The following is a 17,994-nucleotide window of genomic DNA, read 5'->3' as shown; positions in this document are numbered from 1 at the left end:
CTCAATGCTGCCTTTGTCAGAGACCTAATGCAATGGAGGAGGCGAAGGAGGGAGAGGTGACTCCGCACGCAGCTCCAGAAGGAGGCTTTGCCTAAGGGACATGGTCAAGAAGAGCCAGAGCATGAACAGGAGGGTCAGGAGGAGAGACCCAGAAAACAGAGGTGAATTACCAGACCTAGGATTTATCGTAGAAGAGTCTCCTATTTACAAATGAGCGAGAGGCAATGCCATGCGTGTCTGTGCTTGTCCCGAGCTCTGGTACATCAACATATGCCACATTCTTCGAGAAGACCTGATGCCACATGGAGTTGGAGGGTATCCCCTGCCAGTGGCTTTGAAGGTGACCAAGCACTCAATTTCTTTGCCCCTGGGTCTTTCCAAGGATCAGTAGGGGACCTGGGCAGCATCTCTCAGTCCGCAACACATCGCTGCATAAAGGAGGTCACAGATGCCCTTTACAGGGAGGCCCATCATAATGTCAGGTTTGTTCTGGACGAAGATAGCCAGGCTGAGAGATTCACCGGCTTCACCACCATTTCAGGCTTCCCAAGAGTGTAGGGTGCAATAGACTGCACCCCTGTGGCTATATGGGCTCCATGGCAGCAGCCCTTAATGTTTATAAACCGCAAGCATTATCATTCCATCAATGTACAACTGGTGTGTGATCACCGGAAGCACATACTGCACGTTTGTGCACGGTACCCTGGGAGTTGCCATGACTCCTACATCCTGAGTCACTCCCAGGTGCCTGAGATTTTTGAGGGGCATGAACATCTATAGGGATGGCTGCTTGGAGATAAGGGGTACCCACTGAAACACTGGCTGATGACACCAATGCGCCACCCTCAGAGTCATTCTGAGAAGAGGTACAAAGCTGCTCACAGCTCCACATGCTCCCTTAAAGAGCAGCACATAGGGCTTCTGAAGATGCGTTTCGGATTCTTGGACCGCTCAGGTGGCTCACTGCAATACACTCCTGACAGGGTTTCCCACATCATTGCAGTGTTTTGCACCCTGCACGATCTGGCAATGCAAAGAGGTGAACCCCTGCCAGAGAATAAACTGGAAGAGGATGAGAGCTCATTGGAGGATGAAGGTCTAGAGGCCCAGGAACCTCAGGAGGCTGCTGAGGATCAGTATGAGTGCGATCACGCCATGGAGGAAGGAAGACGTGGGAGACGTGCCCATGATACGTTAATTGCTGACAGGTTCCAGGAAGAGTAAAGTTAAGTGAGGGCATATGGCCACATCTCTCCTAGCCCTCAAAACCATTTCCTTTCATCTCAGGGGATGTCCAACCACTCGCAGCTAGACGGGTCCCACATTCACACTTGTGCATTCTGGCCTCATGAATCACCAGGCAATGATCTTTGCTTTGGTCCATGGTGCCTTGTGAGCGAGCTCGCTCTGGGAACTGAAAGTCCACTGAGGAACCAAGAGCGATGTGAGAGAAGACTTGAAGCCTTCGCTACCGTCTAATGATGTAACACCGCTGCGACTGAGATGTGGATATGCCTAGGGATCTCCTCCTCCCGTGTATGTCGTTTCTTTTTCCACTCCCACTGAGAAGACACAAATGCCACTAGAATATCAGTGATGATGAGATTTTCTCCAGAAAGTGAGCCCGAGCCTAATCTATATCTGTGCCCTACTGACGTGTGTGTCTCTGAGCTGGTGGAGGGTGCGTGTGAGTGCTGTGACAGTTTTTCCAGAGCTTCCTCTTTGGACGTTGGCTTGGACTGGTGCTCGACTGCCTTGTGGGCCTTGATCTGCTGGTGCCTAGAAAATAGAAAATAGAGTTCCAGTTAATGAGTTTGAGCTGTATAAGACTGCATGTGTGGCACTGTGATTGTCAGGATTGACGTGAGGAAGCTGTGGTCCATACTAGATTGCTGTGTTATGATCCCAGCTGATGTTATTACTGGACAAGCCAGATGTCAGGGTGGAACCCGGCTTGGTAGATCCTAACTTTTATTTTTCCTTTAGAAACGTGGAGAGTGGCTACTGAACAGAGTCACAGGAGTCAGCTGATGGGCTTCTAACAAAAGAATAAAACATTTATTAAACAAGAAAAAATGAACAAATATTACAATGCTCCTTCACACACAACCATACCTTTATAGCTATATATAGATTTGTAAGGATAGTACAAGGTACAAAAGCTATCTTATACTCTAATGTTCATGGTAAGTACACTGTCTATGTAAACCAATAGACAATCTGTGGTCAGACACAACATGCTCTGAAACCAAGTGACAGATGCCACCCCAACCAGATGCTGTGGATCTCTCCCCAACTCCCCCCAGATGCTTGTCACACCATGAGCCAACCGGTCTCACTGAACTCCATCATACACACGAGGGATTCCAATCTCCACTCTTGAAGAACTCGCCTTGGAATCTTCTCCCAAAGCAACGCTTTCTCTCAGACGCCCTCCACAAGGGTCCACCTCCAGGAGTTTGAACTCTCCTTCTGATGTTCCTCTTCCCTGGATCACCACGTGCATTTCTTCCATGCACTCTCACTGATTCAGCGGTGCTAACAGAACACCACTGCTTCATATACTCAAAGTAAAGAGTTACAGACCTTCAGCTGTCCCCTTGGAACTTCTGACTTCTTGCAAGCCTATATTGCTTTATATCTGCATCCTGCAGCTTTCTTTTCTTTATGCTTGAAGCGCGGAGCCTTTGTCACTTCTCCTCACTCTTAACGTCACTTAACAGGACCCTTCCATATTCCTGTCCTTTGACTAGGCAGTCCTCTTGGGTCTTTTCCTGTTCCACTCCCCTGGATTTGAGGACTTTCTCTTTAGTTTCTGCGACCTCAGTTTCCTCTCCTGTCCAGCTTCCCTGGAATCCTGGTTTCAACAGAGCTGAAATCGCTTTTCTAGTTTTCTCTGTCTCTGTGGGTCCCTCTCTCTGGACCCCTGTTTCTTGGCAACAGCAGTTTTTTCTACTTTGTTTTAACTTCCCTAAACCATTACCTCCCTTGATAATACAGCCCTCCACTTCAAGGGTCACAAAACTCATTAGAATGCACGCACACCCAAATACACATATAACTTACTTAAACTATTTCTACTTCCTAACAGCTGGGACCACTCACCCATCCACCCTTTCAACCACACACTCACTCTCTCACTCACCCACTCAGTCACCCACACACCCTCTCCCCACCCTCATCCCCTGACTCATACCCTTACCCTCACTCACTCTCAACTATCACTCATTCTCACCATCACTCACTCTCACCCTCACTCAGTCTCACCCTCACTTACTCACCCATCCACCCTCACCCATACTCACTCACCCACAGTCGCTCACTTACCCACCCTCTCAACCTCACTTACTCTGTCCCTCAGTTACTCTCACCCTTACTCACTCTCACCCTCGCTCACCCCCTCACTCACTCTCACACTCACTCACCCCCTCACACTCACTCACCCTCACACTCACCCATGCATCCTTTCACTCACTCACTCATTCACCCACCCTCACACTCACCCATTCACGCATCCTCACACTCGCTCACCCACCGCGCACTCACTCACACATTCACCCTCATTCACTAAATTGGCTGGGGGGTGGGTGGGGTGTAGGCGAGATGAGAGCAGGAGAAAGACCTGTTGCTAGGCCTGAGGCCTAGCTGTGCCTGAACGTGGGTGCCCACCAAGGGGAGCGCCGATAGCTGGAGGATTGTGAGGAGAACTCGGGAGGAAGCGGGGAGAACTGAGGAAAATGGGGAGAACTGGAGGAAAGTGGCCAGAGCCGGGCTAGAACACCAAGAGCTGGGGAAAGTGGCCAGAGCCACAGAAAAATGTGGTAAGTGGAAGCCTTACACACTCCAGAGTGTTTCTCGCTTTCTATCTTCACACACCTGCAGTTGCCAGTGTTTGCTGCTCCTCCAATCACAGCCTGTTTCTCTCTCATGTTTGCTGCTGATAGACTCACTATTGAGCCTATCAGCAGCAAACATGGGAGAAAAACAGGCTGTGATTGGAGGAGCAGTGCCTTGCAGAAATCTTCAAACTCGCTGACCCGCCTGACCAGCATTTTCAACAATCACTCCAGAGGCCACATAGAGGGGCTTGGTTTCATGGTCATCATTAGACTTTTAATTCCAGATTTTTATTGAATTCAAATTCCACCATTCAGTATGGCGGGAATCGAACCTGGGTGCTCCCAGGTCCCCTGGGTCTCTGGGTTACTTAGTCCAGCGACAATATCACTACATCATTGCCTCCTGGGCTGCCAGTTGGGAAAGCCTGAACTAAAGGACCCCCAAAAGACTTGATCTATATTGGAAGACTGGTTCAGAATCAGGTTGAACTTTTTTATTCATTGAATGGAGTTCATGTCATTTTGGCATCAGCCTACAGAATCCATAGATCACTTCGTCAGCAGATGCAGAGAAAAGGGTACGTACTGAGATGTTTCAAACACAGAGCTAGCAGACAAAATTGTTGAGTTGGTTATCGCATCCCCATGGAAACATTGCAGAAAGATCTGCTAAACAAGCCCAAAACATATATCATTGAAGAGCTACTCAAGCGTGGACGTAAGTACGAAGTGATCCTTGTAGGATCTTCGACAAAGCTTACAAGATGTAAATGCAAACCCAATCGTTGACACACTCACTAGAACACCCAAACCTAGCAAGACATGTGGAAGGTGTGACCTTCTGCATGCACCAAAGGAATGGCCAGCTCTTCATCAATCCTGCAAGGCATGTGGCAGAAAGGGCCACTGGAAGAGGCAGTGCACTAGAGCAAAGGCTGATGCAGCTACACAGAGCCGTGTGCTCATCCAAACAGACCATACACAATGGGTACCTTCAGGCAATAAGAATAATCGTCCGGTATCCCCTCAGAAACATATACATAAGGTGACTGACAAACCAGGACATGATGACGATGATGTGCACGATGTGATGAAGGGGGATGAGCTCGTTTCACACCGTCAATTTTGTGGAAAACATAAACGCCATCACAATGTCCAAAGCATTTGCTAAGATTCAAATTATTTGCCTTAAGAAAGTTGGTAAATATTTGTTGTTGACCAATGTTGACACAGGGTTAAGTGTCAACATGTTACCTCCTTACATTCTAAAAGACATGTACCTACAGATGTGCAAGGCCATGGCAAAACTTACAGCTGTGAAACTTTCAGCATACAATGGTTCATTAATTCCATGTGCAGGATCCATAGTCCTGGAGTGGCAGTACGATCAACCCTCCTGGGTGTCTACATCATGGAAACTGAAGGACCAGAAATTACAGGTATACCGGCATGTCATGACCTCGCATTAGTAACAATACATGGAATCAGTCAGACATCATACGGCAGATCAACCTCAGAAACTGCTATCACCTAATTTCATGACCTAACATTGAAACACCCAGTATGTTTTGACAAAATTGGCAGTTTCAAGGGAGCTGCAGCATTACATTCGCAAGAGAATGCAAGTCAATTGATCCACTGGGTAAGTGCAGCATCCACACACAAGACAAATTGAAAGTCAAACTAGACAAAATGGAGAAAGATGGCATCATTAGATCAGTACAACAGCACACAGATTGGTGCAGTTCAATCACATTTGTCATAAAGAAGGACAGATCATTGAGAGTACGCCTCAGCCCGTGACATTTAAACACGACTCTCAAATGTTGTCCTTACAAAATACCCACATTAGAAGAGTTTTTTCAACCTTGATGCCAAGCTGGCCATTACATCTTGTGGATAAGTCTTAAGAGCTTACTACATTTCGTACCCCATTCGGAAAATACTGTTTTCAATGACTCCCTTTCGGGCTATCTGTTAACCAGGATCTGTTTCAAGCTCACATGGATTGCATAAGATGCACTGTGCCAGAATGCATCTGTATTGCAGATGATATAGTTATTGTGAGATGAACAAAGCAAGAACATGACCATAATCTGTATTTATTCTGATGCAAGTGGCACATAATGAAGGATTGGCATTGAACAGTCTGAAATGTGACATCAATGTGCAGCAGATCAATTTCTTCAGTTCTATTTCCTCCAGTGCTGGCATATGTCCCGCTCCAAGTGAAATAGAGGAAATTAAGGCCATGTCAACTTCTCAAGATAAGGACAATCTTCAAAGATGTCTAGGTCTCTTTAATGTCTTGCCTCCATGCATTCTGAATTTTGCTCAGAAATCTTCATCGCTAAGGGAATTGTTGAGAAAGGATGCGTCGTTCCTATAGCATGAAGACCTCTAATACCTCACTGAAGCACTGAAACAGTCATCAGAATCATCGACATTGCAATTTTACGATCCAAGGGACACAACTACACTGGAGATAGATGCCTCACAGAAAGGTCTGGGAACATGCACACTACAAAAAGGCAAACCAATTGCATTTGCCTCAAAATTCCTGCCCATAATGCAATCAAACTACTCCAACATCAAATGGGAAACATCAGCTTTAGTGTTTGGAATCATGCGTTTTCATACCTATCTATTTGGCAAAAGATTTGTGGTAGAGATCAACCACAAGCCACTGGAGATGATTTGGTGAAAACCATTGACCAGTGCACCACCAAGACTGAAACGTCGCTTGATAAAGATTCAAGATTATGACTGTGAGATTAGGTACAAGCCAGGTAATCTGATGGTCACATCAGATACACTTAGCAGATTGCCTAACCCAATGGAAACAGAAGATGTGTACTTAGATCTACAAGTTGACTTCATTGACATTGAACTTGAAGGCGTTCTCCAAATTGATCAGTGCATTTTGTGCAATGCAAATTCCAGCAGCTACAAGAAAAAATGGCAAAAGATTCTATACTACAGAAACTGTGGAAAACCAACATCGAAGGATGGCCTGATTTAATTCAGCATATCCATGAACAAGTCCCAGGGAATCAATTTTAAAGGCAGGCATAATATTACACCAGAATCTGATATTCTTCAACAACTTCATCACTCACTTATGGGCATATATCAGACAAGAAGACAGGCAAGAGAGACAGTCTACTGGCCGGGTATCAATGATATCATTGAAGTCGTCGTCAAGTGTGCAGTATGTCAAAAGCATATGCCAAGTCAGCACAAAGCACCACTGATTCCACACAAAGTTCCTATAGATACTTTATCCAAAATTGTATCCGACCTTTTTCTTGTCAATGGCACTGCCTTCATCATCATCGTTGACTACTTTACCAAGTACCCCATCATTAAACAATTGCACAATACATCAAGCACAACTGTTGTGCACATTCTTAAGTTCTATTTTCAGTTTATTTGGTGTGCCTTGAGAGATCATTACAGATAATGGTCCGCAATTTGTCGGTAAGCCATTTGAGGATATGTGTGAGAAATGGAATATCAATCACACTACTTCTTCTCCTCATTACCCTAGATATAACGGCCTAGCTGAATGAATAGTTTGCATGGTGAAATCCCTAATTCGCAAATGTAGGCAGACCAAGCAAGATCCACACATTGCAATGTTACATCTGCGAGTGACACCTTCAAGTCTAACTATTCCATCACCAGCAGAGCTCATGTTCAGCGGACCAGTGCATCCCAATTTACCTAATCACACCCATTCTACTCTCTCAGAAACTAGAAAGCAACTCTTAACACTAAAATAGATGACCAACATGTATGATAAAAATGCAGGTACATTATTGCCAGGTTTACAGTTGGGACAAGTTCGCACCTAGGATCCCACAGAAGGTACATATCAACCAGCCGAGGTGACAAGGATTTGTTCAGAATCAAGATCCCATGAAGTCATTACACACAAAGGCGCAACAGTGAGGTGTAACTGAAGACAAATCAGATCCATTCCAGCTCCTCAACCACCGTACAACCTTGATGAATCTAGGACATGATCTCAAATGCAACCAGGAACAACATTCAGGAATGACAACCCCATATCACTGTGAACAATTAAAGAAACCTCCAAGCAAGATTACCATTACAAGATCTGGGTGTACCAGCAGATTAACTCTATGCTTTAGAGGCTCATCAGTCCTGTACACTTACGTAATGGTAACTAAACATGAACATAATTTGTAAATAGCTATACTTCTTTGGATGGGGGAAAGTACCTTTAAAAAGAAAGGGGGATGTTGTATTATGCCTTTAAGGCTTAAGCATGACATCACTAGATGGGAAATATGTCATGTAGTCCAGTATTACTTTCACTTTTGATTTGAGAAGAGCACATGCAGCTCCAATGTCTTCAAGCCTTATACCCATATAGAACTGTTCTCATTTACCAAGTCTTAATAAATTAACCCATAATGTGTTTACTCAATCCCTTATGAGTAATTGGTGCCTTGTGTCTTGTGCCCAAGGTATTATATCATTATAATAATATGACAGCCAAATGAAATACTGCCAATGGTCCCAGGCTGGGTCTTTTGGAGTAGGGGAGGGGGTGAGTTTGTGGTCAGCAATGCAGCACATCAAGGTCAGTTTAAAAACAAAAAAAAAATCTACTTCTGATGCCTGCCACCAGTGGTTCCTATAAGAACCAATGATTAGGCCATAGAAGATTCTGAATAACTAAGTAAGCTAACCTGCAAGTGCTAGCTCCACTCAATTTCCAATTAATTTTGGAGTGAACAGGAGTTAAACTTTCATTATTATTCACCTAATTAAGGAGGAAACTAGAGAAGCCTGTTTATTACTTGATCCAATATGGTATTGGATAACAAAAACAGAATTACCTGGAAAAACTCAGCAGGTCTGGCAGCAACGGTGGAGAAGAAATCAGTTAACATTTCGAGTCTTCATGACCCTTCGGCAGAACTGAGTATAGTTAGGAGAAAGGTGAAATATAAGCTGGTCTAAGGTGGGGGGGTGGGGGGAGAGAGAAGTTGAGGGTGTGGTGATTGTGGAGATAAGCAAGCAGTGATAGGAGCAGATAATCAGATAATGGTACTGGATGTATATCAGATGCTTTTGGTGTGCAGGACATAACCCCATGAAATTGTGCACCTCATGAAAAGACCCAATTTTATTTCTCGCATATCAAATATGAACTTAGAAAGATATTTACAGAAAGTAAAGCTGTGATGGTGAATAAAATTTGTCTTGTTTGCAGACAGATCTTTGAAGCTGGAAATTTAGCTGGTTGGTATTTTGTGATCTTCTCTCGCAATTAGGTAAAACTGCCTTTCAGTTTAAGATGGGGTAGGAGTAGCCTTCTGGATGCTTTTTTGCATTTATATTATCATTTCCTTCTGAACCATAGCAGGGTAGAACTGAAAACAAAGGTAGCTCCTTAATACAACAGGAACTGCACATATAAAAACAGCACTACCAGAATGAGAGTGCAGTGTTCTTTATTGTGTATCTTGCAAGTTTCCAAGCAATCAATGTATCAATATACATACAATTAAGTTTTTATAAAAACAACCATTTCAAAAGGACAGTCACTCTGTTAGGAACTGATTCTTTACGATTGCTTGTTCATAATATTCAGAATGGTGAATTCCAGGCATATTTTGTAATTTAACATGTACTGATCAGTCCCATAGTCCCACGTTAATATTTGGCCCCAAACAAAATTGAGAGACAGGTCAAGTGAAATGTTTTAAATCAGACAAATCCAGACACAAAATGAATATGAAGAGGAAACATTTTCTTTAATATTTTGACTTTTCCATAATTTGTTATCAGTCACACTGGGTAGTAACCGGCAGGCTCTGGGGTCCCAGACAGTAAGAGGCAGGGCAGAGAAGGGCAGGACCCATCGCAAACTGTAGCCAGTGGAATCCCACAGGGTAAGGGCAAGACCCACTGTCATTGATCTGAATTGTAAGTCTAGACTTTTTACATCCATTTAACAATGGCTTTGGTTTAGGAGTAGTCATGAAGGAGAGTTCTCATTGGTCAAGAGTTGTCACATAGCTTCAGCTAGCCTCTGTCAAGGCTGCTGTTATGAAGCTTGTATGGTGACAGATCACAGCATAAAATACATAAAAATGGACATTAATAAATGTCAGCAGATCCATCAGTGTAATTAACTCAAATGATCTTTCACATGATTAACAGCATTTGGAGTGTAAACCCCTTATATTAATTATTTGCTAAAAAAAGATCAGTGATGAACAACATATGAGTAAGGCTGCATGTTCTATTGAAGTAGAATCTGGATTACAGCAGATACACTTGACCATTGTGTCCTTAATGCCATTAACATCTCAGCCCATCTCGAGTGACTGTCTGTTATACTGACCCCATGACCTAGTCATCTATATGTCACACAGAAAGGTTACTAGATGCTATCATAGCTAACTAACCAACACCAGGTATGCCAATTAGGTATGGAAATATAATATGTAACAATCTTTCAAGTTTTTAATTGTAGAAGCACTCACCAAATGGACTGGCCCTTGAAAATGTAGAAGAAATTTTAAATGTTTAACTTTTGAGTGATCTTATCCTGTTCTGAATGCAGATCTTTCTGTCCTAGAGGGCACACAAAGCTTTAACTCTGCTTGATGTACATACATAGAGGTGGTTTTATAGTGTAGATGTCTGGAACTATTACTGTTCAGCCTGTATGTGCTTTTGGTTTGATTTTACTTTCTCACTATGCCTATCTTTAAGAAAATCATCTCTTCAATCATGTGTAGATGGAGTTGATGAAACAAACTTGGCCTGCCTTTGGTGTTGACAGGAGAGGTACAGTTATGGAATTCACAGGTAAAATAGGACTACATTATAATCACTTTTTAAATCTTTAAAACTAAATCGCATTGGTGATGTTTTTTTTACCTAGGAGATTGTATTCGTCAGTAATCCTAAAATAAAATATGAAAGTTGTGAGATGATGCCACCATCAAATAAGGTTCACACAGAGATTAATAAAATTTGATACACAATGCCTGTTTTTAACGAGCATAGTATGGACATTTGAAAATCAGGTGTCCAGTAAAGTCACTTGATTTTGTGATGCCATTCTGGCCCGCTAAAGTTGTCAAGTAAACTTTATCTCCAACATCTAGTGCCAGGACAGCACCTCCTGCTATTGATTGATAATTATTTTGATATGCCTGGTAGGCGACAAAAATGGTCATATCATTTTTCTTTAATTCAATATATGCATTTATTCTGTTAACTTCACAGTGAAATGAAAAGTAATACACACCAGGTATAGCAGCTGTGAACATGCCTGTTTCAGTAGAATAAAGTTCTTGATCATTGTATATTACATTTCTAAATACAATTGGCATATTTGGTTCTGGATAATTTAAGCCTAGTGACACACAGAATGCTGCTGTTACAACTTCAATGGGTGGCAAAGGACCTGGTGGTCCTGAAAGTCCAGCATCTCCTTTTTCTCCTATTGGTCCAACTTCTCCTCTAATGCCCATTTCTCCCCTTTGCCCAGTAGCACCTCTGTTGCCATTTGCACCTGGCCTTCCATCACTACCTTTTTGACCTGGAGGACCAGGTGGTCCTCTTGGGCCTCTTGGACCTGATGGTCCAGGTGTCCCAGGATAACCTGGGAGACCTTGCTCTCCTTGCTGTCCATTTGCCCCTGGTATGCCTGGTGGCCCCCTATTTCCATTTGCACCTGGATCACCTTTTGGTCCCACTGGTCCAATGGCACCTGCATCCCCTACTGGTCCGCTTGGAGCAAGAATGGCTGTTCAAAAAAATAAGTTTGTCATGTTTAGTCACAAAACCGTCAAATGTACTATGTGATGAAATAACTCATGTTATTTACATATTTGGCATGATGCCCACTGGCAATGTGAACACCCTTAAATTGTAAAATATGAAAATGGTGTTAGACACTGATTGCATGCATGGTTTGATCAAAAGGGGAATGTTCATTTTCTGCACAAGATTGGAATTCAATCCTGAAAATTGAAAGGGAACAACTCTAAGGGAACAGTGGGTCAAGGAAATCAGCTAATTGTAGCTCTGGGTGGAGGTGAAGCAGCTCTGTCATGGAATAGAGACATGTACATTTATTTTAGTTTTCCCAATACCTCAAATTTAAAATAATGTTTGAATCTCTCCATTGACTCATGGCTCCATTTTTTCTCTGATGTTCTCAAACCCTACACCCCCACCCCGAGCATTCTGATCCTCTGACTCTTGACTCCTATACATTCCCCCCAACTCCCAATCCCACTTCTTTTGAGTCACCATTGGTGATCATGATTTCAGCTGCTTAGAGGAATTGTTAGGAATTCCCTCCCTAAACTTGTCTGCCTTGTCATGGTATCCTGGGGAATTTTGAGCTCCTGTCAGCATAGAATTGATAAATTAAGTGAGCTTTAGATGTAGAATTTACTCCAGAAATAGTAGAGCAAGATTTGCTGCCCTCCCTCCATTGATTTTTTTGATGTTAATTAGGACAACAGTTGTCAAAAGATGTAGGAAGTGGCCTGCTACACCTTGCTTCTACTGGTACTTTCACCTAATACTTAGCAGACTGCAAACCTGCTTGTGGGTAGGCATATTATAAGAGGATGAAATTAGTGAAACACATCCTCCAACACATTTTTTATTGATGGCAGAGGCGATGGTTGCCGCGGATTAGAGAGTTTTGATTGTTTTAATTTTTTAGCAGGCAGGAGAGGGAATTTCAACGTTTTTGAAAAAAATACTTTCACAAGCAGCCAAGCACTGCTAAACGCCATCCCACCCTGACCTGACTCCCCAGCAGAAGTGGAGATAATATGCCTACAATATGTTAAAAAGATCCTAAGACCAGGGAATCAATTGAGATCAGAAGTGCATCTTTGTAGTCAGTAAAGGTCCCACCAAAACAGGCACTCTCCCCAAATCTGTAAAAATGGAAGATTATGGCGCAAATGTATAGCTCTGCAGACTAAAAGCATAGGCCGGAATTTTATGGCCCCAGGTCAACGAGGACGGGCCATAAAATGTGGTGAGCCATTCTAAACTCCATTGACTTCGGCAGGAAGGTAAAATCCCACTGCCGTAAAATTCCGCCCATAGTGTTTTTACAAACTCCTTTCATACTTTATGACTCACATTAACATATTGTCCATTTATTAAACTTTTGAATCTTAGAATCTTAATATACAAGAGGCCATTTGGCCCATCGTGCCTATGCTGGCTGCTTGAAAAAGCTGCATTGGAAAAGACGAGAGTGTATTAATACTTACGGAGACAGCGCGGTGTAAACCAATCCCATTTACCAGTGGCAAGAAAGGTGAGTGTTTCCTTCCCCAGAAGGTAATAACCACGTGCACAGGAATATTTCACAGAATTTCCTACACGTTTGTAAAATCCATGCTTGATTTTTACAGGTGCTGGGCAGTCAATTCCTATAATATAAAATTAAGAATAATTGTAAACGTTACACAATGTGAAGCCACAGAAAGGATAAGTCAATGACTGAGAATTATCTATTGTGTATCCTGACACACTACAGAAAGAGGTATTTTTTATTCATTCATGGGACGTGGCCGGCATTTATTGCCCATCCCTAATTGCCCTTGAGAAAGTGCTGATGAGCTGTCTTCTTGAACTGCTGCAGTCCACGTGGTGTAGGTACTCCCACAGTGCTGTTCGGGAGGGAGTTCCAGGATTTTGACCCAGCGACAGTGAAAGAATGGCAATATATTTCCAAGTCAAGGTGGTGAGTGGCTTGGAAAGGAACTTTCAGGTGGTGGTGTTCCCATGTGTCTGCTGCCCTTGTCTTTCTAGAGGGCAGTGGTCATGGGTTTGGAAGGTGTTGCCTAAGGAGTCTTGGTGAGTTCCTGCAGTGCATCTTGTAGATGGTACACACTGCTGCCACTGTGCGTCGGTGGTGGAGGGAGTGAATGTTTGTGGATGGAGTGCCAATCAAGGGGGTTGCTTTGTCCTGGATGGTGTCAAGCTTCTTGAGTGTTGTTGGAGCCACACTCATCCAGACAAGTGGAGAATATTCCACCACACTCCTGATTTGTGCCTTGTAGATGGTGGACAGGCTTTGGAGAGTTAGGAGGTGAATTACTCGATGCAGGATTCCCAGCCTCTGAAATGGTCTTGTCCAGTTCAGTTTCTGGCCAATGGTAACCCCCAAGGGTGTTGCTAGTGGGGGATTCAATGATGGTAATGCCATTGAATATCAAGGGGTGATGGTTAGAATCTCTTTTGTTGGAGATGGCCATTTCCTGGCACATGTGAGGCAAAATGTAACTTGCCACTTGTCAGCCCAAGCCTGGATATTGTCCAGATCTTGCTGCATTTGGACGTGGACTGCTTCAGTATTTGAAGTCGCGAATGGTGCTGAACATTGTGCAATCATCAGCGAACATCCCCACTTCTGAACTTATGATGGAAGGAAGGTCTTTCATGAAGAAGCTGAAGATGGTTGGGCTGAGGACACTACCCTGAGGAACTCCTGCAGTGATGTCCTGGAGCTGAGACCTCCAACAACCACAGCATCTTCCTTTGTGCTAGGTATGACTCCAACCAGCAAAGAGTTTTCCCCCTGATTCCCATTGACTCCAATTTTGCTAGGGCTCCTTGATGCCACACTCAGTGAAATACTGCCTTAAAGTCAAGGGCATTCACTCTCACCTAACCTCTGGATTTCAGGTCTTTTATCCATGTTTGAACCAAGGCTGTAATGAGATCAAGAGCTGAGTGGCCATGGTGGAACCCAAACTGAACATAAATGAGCAGGTTATTGCTAAACAAGTGCCACTTGATAGCACTGTTAATGATCACTTCCATCACTTTACTGATGGAGGTGTCAGCTGTGGCTCAGCTCATAGCACCCTCGCCTTTGAATCAGAAGGTTGTGGGTTCATGTCCCACTCCCGGAAACCAAGAACTGTGAATGTACTCGAAAGAGTTACATGCGATCTGTTGATAACTTGAAAGAGAATCACTTTACTGATGATAGGGAGTAGACTGATGGGACGGTAAATGGCTGAGTTGGAGTTGTCTTGCTTTTTGTTTACAGGACATACCTGGGCAATTTTCCACATTGTTGGGTAGATGCCAGTTTTGTAGCTGTACTGGAACAGCTTGGCTAGGGACATGGAAAGTTCTGAAGCGCAAGTCTTCAGTACTATTACTGGAATATTGTCAGGGCCCATAGCCTTTGCACTATCCGGTACCTTCAGTGGTTTCTTGATATCAATTGGAGTAAATCGAGTTAGCTGAAGACTGGCATCTGTGATGCTGGGGACCTCTAGAAGAGGCTGAGATGGATCATCCACTCAGCACTTCTGGCTGAAGATTGTTGCAAATGCTTCAACTTTATCTTTTGTACTGATGAGCTGGGCTCCCCCATCATTGATGATGGGGATATTTGTGGAGCCTCCTCCTCCCGTGAGTTGTTTAATTGTCCACCACCATTCACGACTGGATGTGACAAGACTGTAGAGCTTAGATCTGATGTTGACTGTGGAATTGCTTAGCTCTGTCTATCACTTGCTGCTAATGCTGTTTGGTATGCCAGAAGCCCTGTCTTGCAGCTTCACAATTTGGCACCTCATTTTTAAGTGTGCCTGGTGCTGCTCCTGGCATGCCCTCCTGCACTCTTCATTGAACCAGGATTGATTCCCTGGCTTGGTAGTGATGGTAGAGTGGGGGATATGCTGGGCTATGAGGTTACAGATTGTGGTTGAGTACAATTCTGCTGCTGCTGATGGGCCACAATGCTTAATGGATGTCCAGTCTTGATTTGCTGGATTTGTTCGAAATCTATCCCATTTAACACGGTGGTCGTGCCACACAACACGATGGAGGGTATCCTCAATGTGAAGGCAAGATTTCATCTCCACAACGACTGTGCTGTGGTCACTCCTACTGATGCTGTCATGGACAGATGCGTCTGTGACAGGCAGGATGGTGAGGATGAGGTCAAGTATGTTTTTGCCTTTTGTTTGTTCCTTCACCACCTGCTGCAGACCCAGTATAGTGGCTATGTCCATTAGGACTCAACCAGCTCAATCAGTAGTGGTGCTACCGAGCTACTCTTGGTGATGGACATTGAAGTCCCCCACCCTGAGTACATTCAGCGCCCTTGCCACCCTCAGTGCTTCCTCCAAGTGGTGTTCAAAATGGAGGAGTACTGATTCATCAGTTGAGCAGGCGTGATACATGATAATCAGCAGGAGGTTCCTTTGTCCATGTTTGACTTGATGCCATGAAATTTCATGGGGTCCAGAGTCGATGTTGAGGACTCCCAGGGCAATGCCCTCCCAGCTGTATATCATTGTGTCACCACTTCTACCGGGTCTGTCTCTCATACCTAGGGATGGTGGTGTCTGGCACATTGTCTGTAAAGTATGATTCCGTGAATATGACTATGTCTGGCTGTTGCTTGACAAGTCTGTGAGACAGCTCTCCCAATTTTGGCAAAAGCCTCCCACATATTAGTCAGGAGGACTTTGCAGGTTGACGGGCCTGAGTTTGCCATTGTCGTTTCCGGTGCCTAAGTTGATGCCAGGCGGTGTGTCTGGCTTCATTCCTTTTAGGGTTTTTAGTGGCCTTGATACCACTGAATGGCTTGCTAGGCCATTTAAGAGTCAACCACATTGCTGTGGGTCTGGAGGCACAAGGATGGCAGATTTCCTTCCCTAAAGGACATTATTGAACCAGATGGGTTTTTAATGACAACCAACATCGGTTTCAGGGTCATCATTAGACTTTTAATTCCAGATTTTTATTGAATTCAAATCCCACCATCTACCGTGGAGGGATTTGAACCTGGGTCGCTAGAGCATTGCCCTAGGCTTCTGGGTTACTAGTCCAGTGCCAAAAACACTACACCACCACCTCTCCCATGCATTCATATAACGCCTAACTTGCCAAAATAATCGTCACAAGGTGCTTCACACAATGAGTGGAAAATGCAATTTGTGCCAGAAAAAGAGAAATTAAGAAGGGTAGTCAAAATCATGGTTGAAGAAATGGTTTTAAGGGAGGAGGGGAAGACGTGCAGGGGTTTAGAAAGGGAATTCCAGACCGTAGGACACAGGAATGCTGAAGGTAGAGACACAGATAGTGTGATGAAGAGAGGGGTCAATGCACAAAAGGCAAAAGTGAGTGTTTATAGCATTTTGGGAAGAGTAAGTGTTAATCTCATTGTATTTCCTGTTAGTTTGGGCAGAATTTTCGGGTCAGCGAGTGGGAACGGGGTCCACTCGCCGACACGTAAAATGATGCGTGGTGATGTCGGGTGTGTGTCCCGACGTCACCACGCGTCATTCAGAACTTGAGGTTGGCGGGCACGCACCCGAGTCGGCTGCGCGCCTGCCGAACTGTCAAAGGCCTGTTAAGACCATTTAAACACCAATTAAACTAATTAACGGAGCTGCCCGTCCAACCTTAAGGTTGGCAGGCAGGCAAAGAGCCCAGGTGGCCTTTGCATTTATCATGAAACCTCATCCACAGGCAGAATGAGGTTTCATGAAGGTTTTTAAAGTTTAATAAGTTTTTAGTAAAATTCATTGACATGTCCCAGCTCATGTGACACTGTCGCAGCTCATGTGACACTGTCGCAGCTCATGTGACACTGTCACATGAGGGGACATGTCTTAAAATTTATTCTTTTTCTTTATTACACTTTTCCAAAATCAAACTAATCTCCTTAAGGCAGCTCCGTGCCTCAGGGAGATTTCTGCGCTCTTTCGCGTGCAGACCCCAACTCAGCCTACACCCCTTGCCAGCACAGGGAGCGCACAGCACTTCCGGGTGTGCATCACACTGGGCGGGCCTTAATTGGCCCACTCACATAAAATGGCGGTGTGCAGCCGATCGTGGGCAGCAATCGGCTACGCGCCTGCCCGCGCCCGCTCCCATCCAACCCCCCTGATGGGGAGAAAATTCTCCCCTATGAATAATATTAACTACAGGGAAGCCAAAAGCCTGCACCATACATATCTGACATAATGTCAGCACTTGTACTGGGAAGGTCACGAACTGTGCCTGGAACTGAATATGGTGAGACCTGAGTCTCTGGCGGGCCTTGTGGGGATAGAGCTATTGCTTGCCCCAAATATGGTCATTAGCTCAGCAG

The sequence above is a fragment of the Cetorhinus maximus genome, chromosome 9 (assembly GCF_964194155.1).
Source record: "Cetorhinus maximus chromosome 9, sCetMax3.hap1.1, whole genome shotgun sequence".
NCBI lineage: Eukaryota > Metazoa > Chordata > Chondrichthyes > Lamniformes > Cetorhinidae > Cetorhinus > Cetorhinus maximus.
This window is presented reverse-complemented; position numbering follows the sequence as displayed.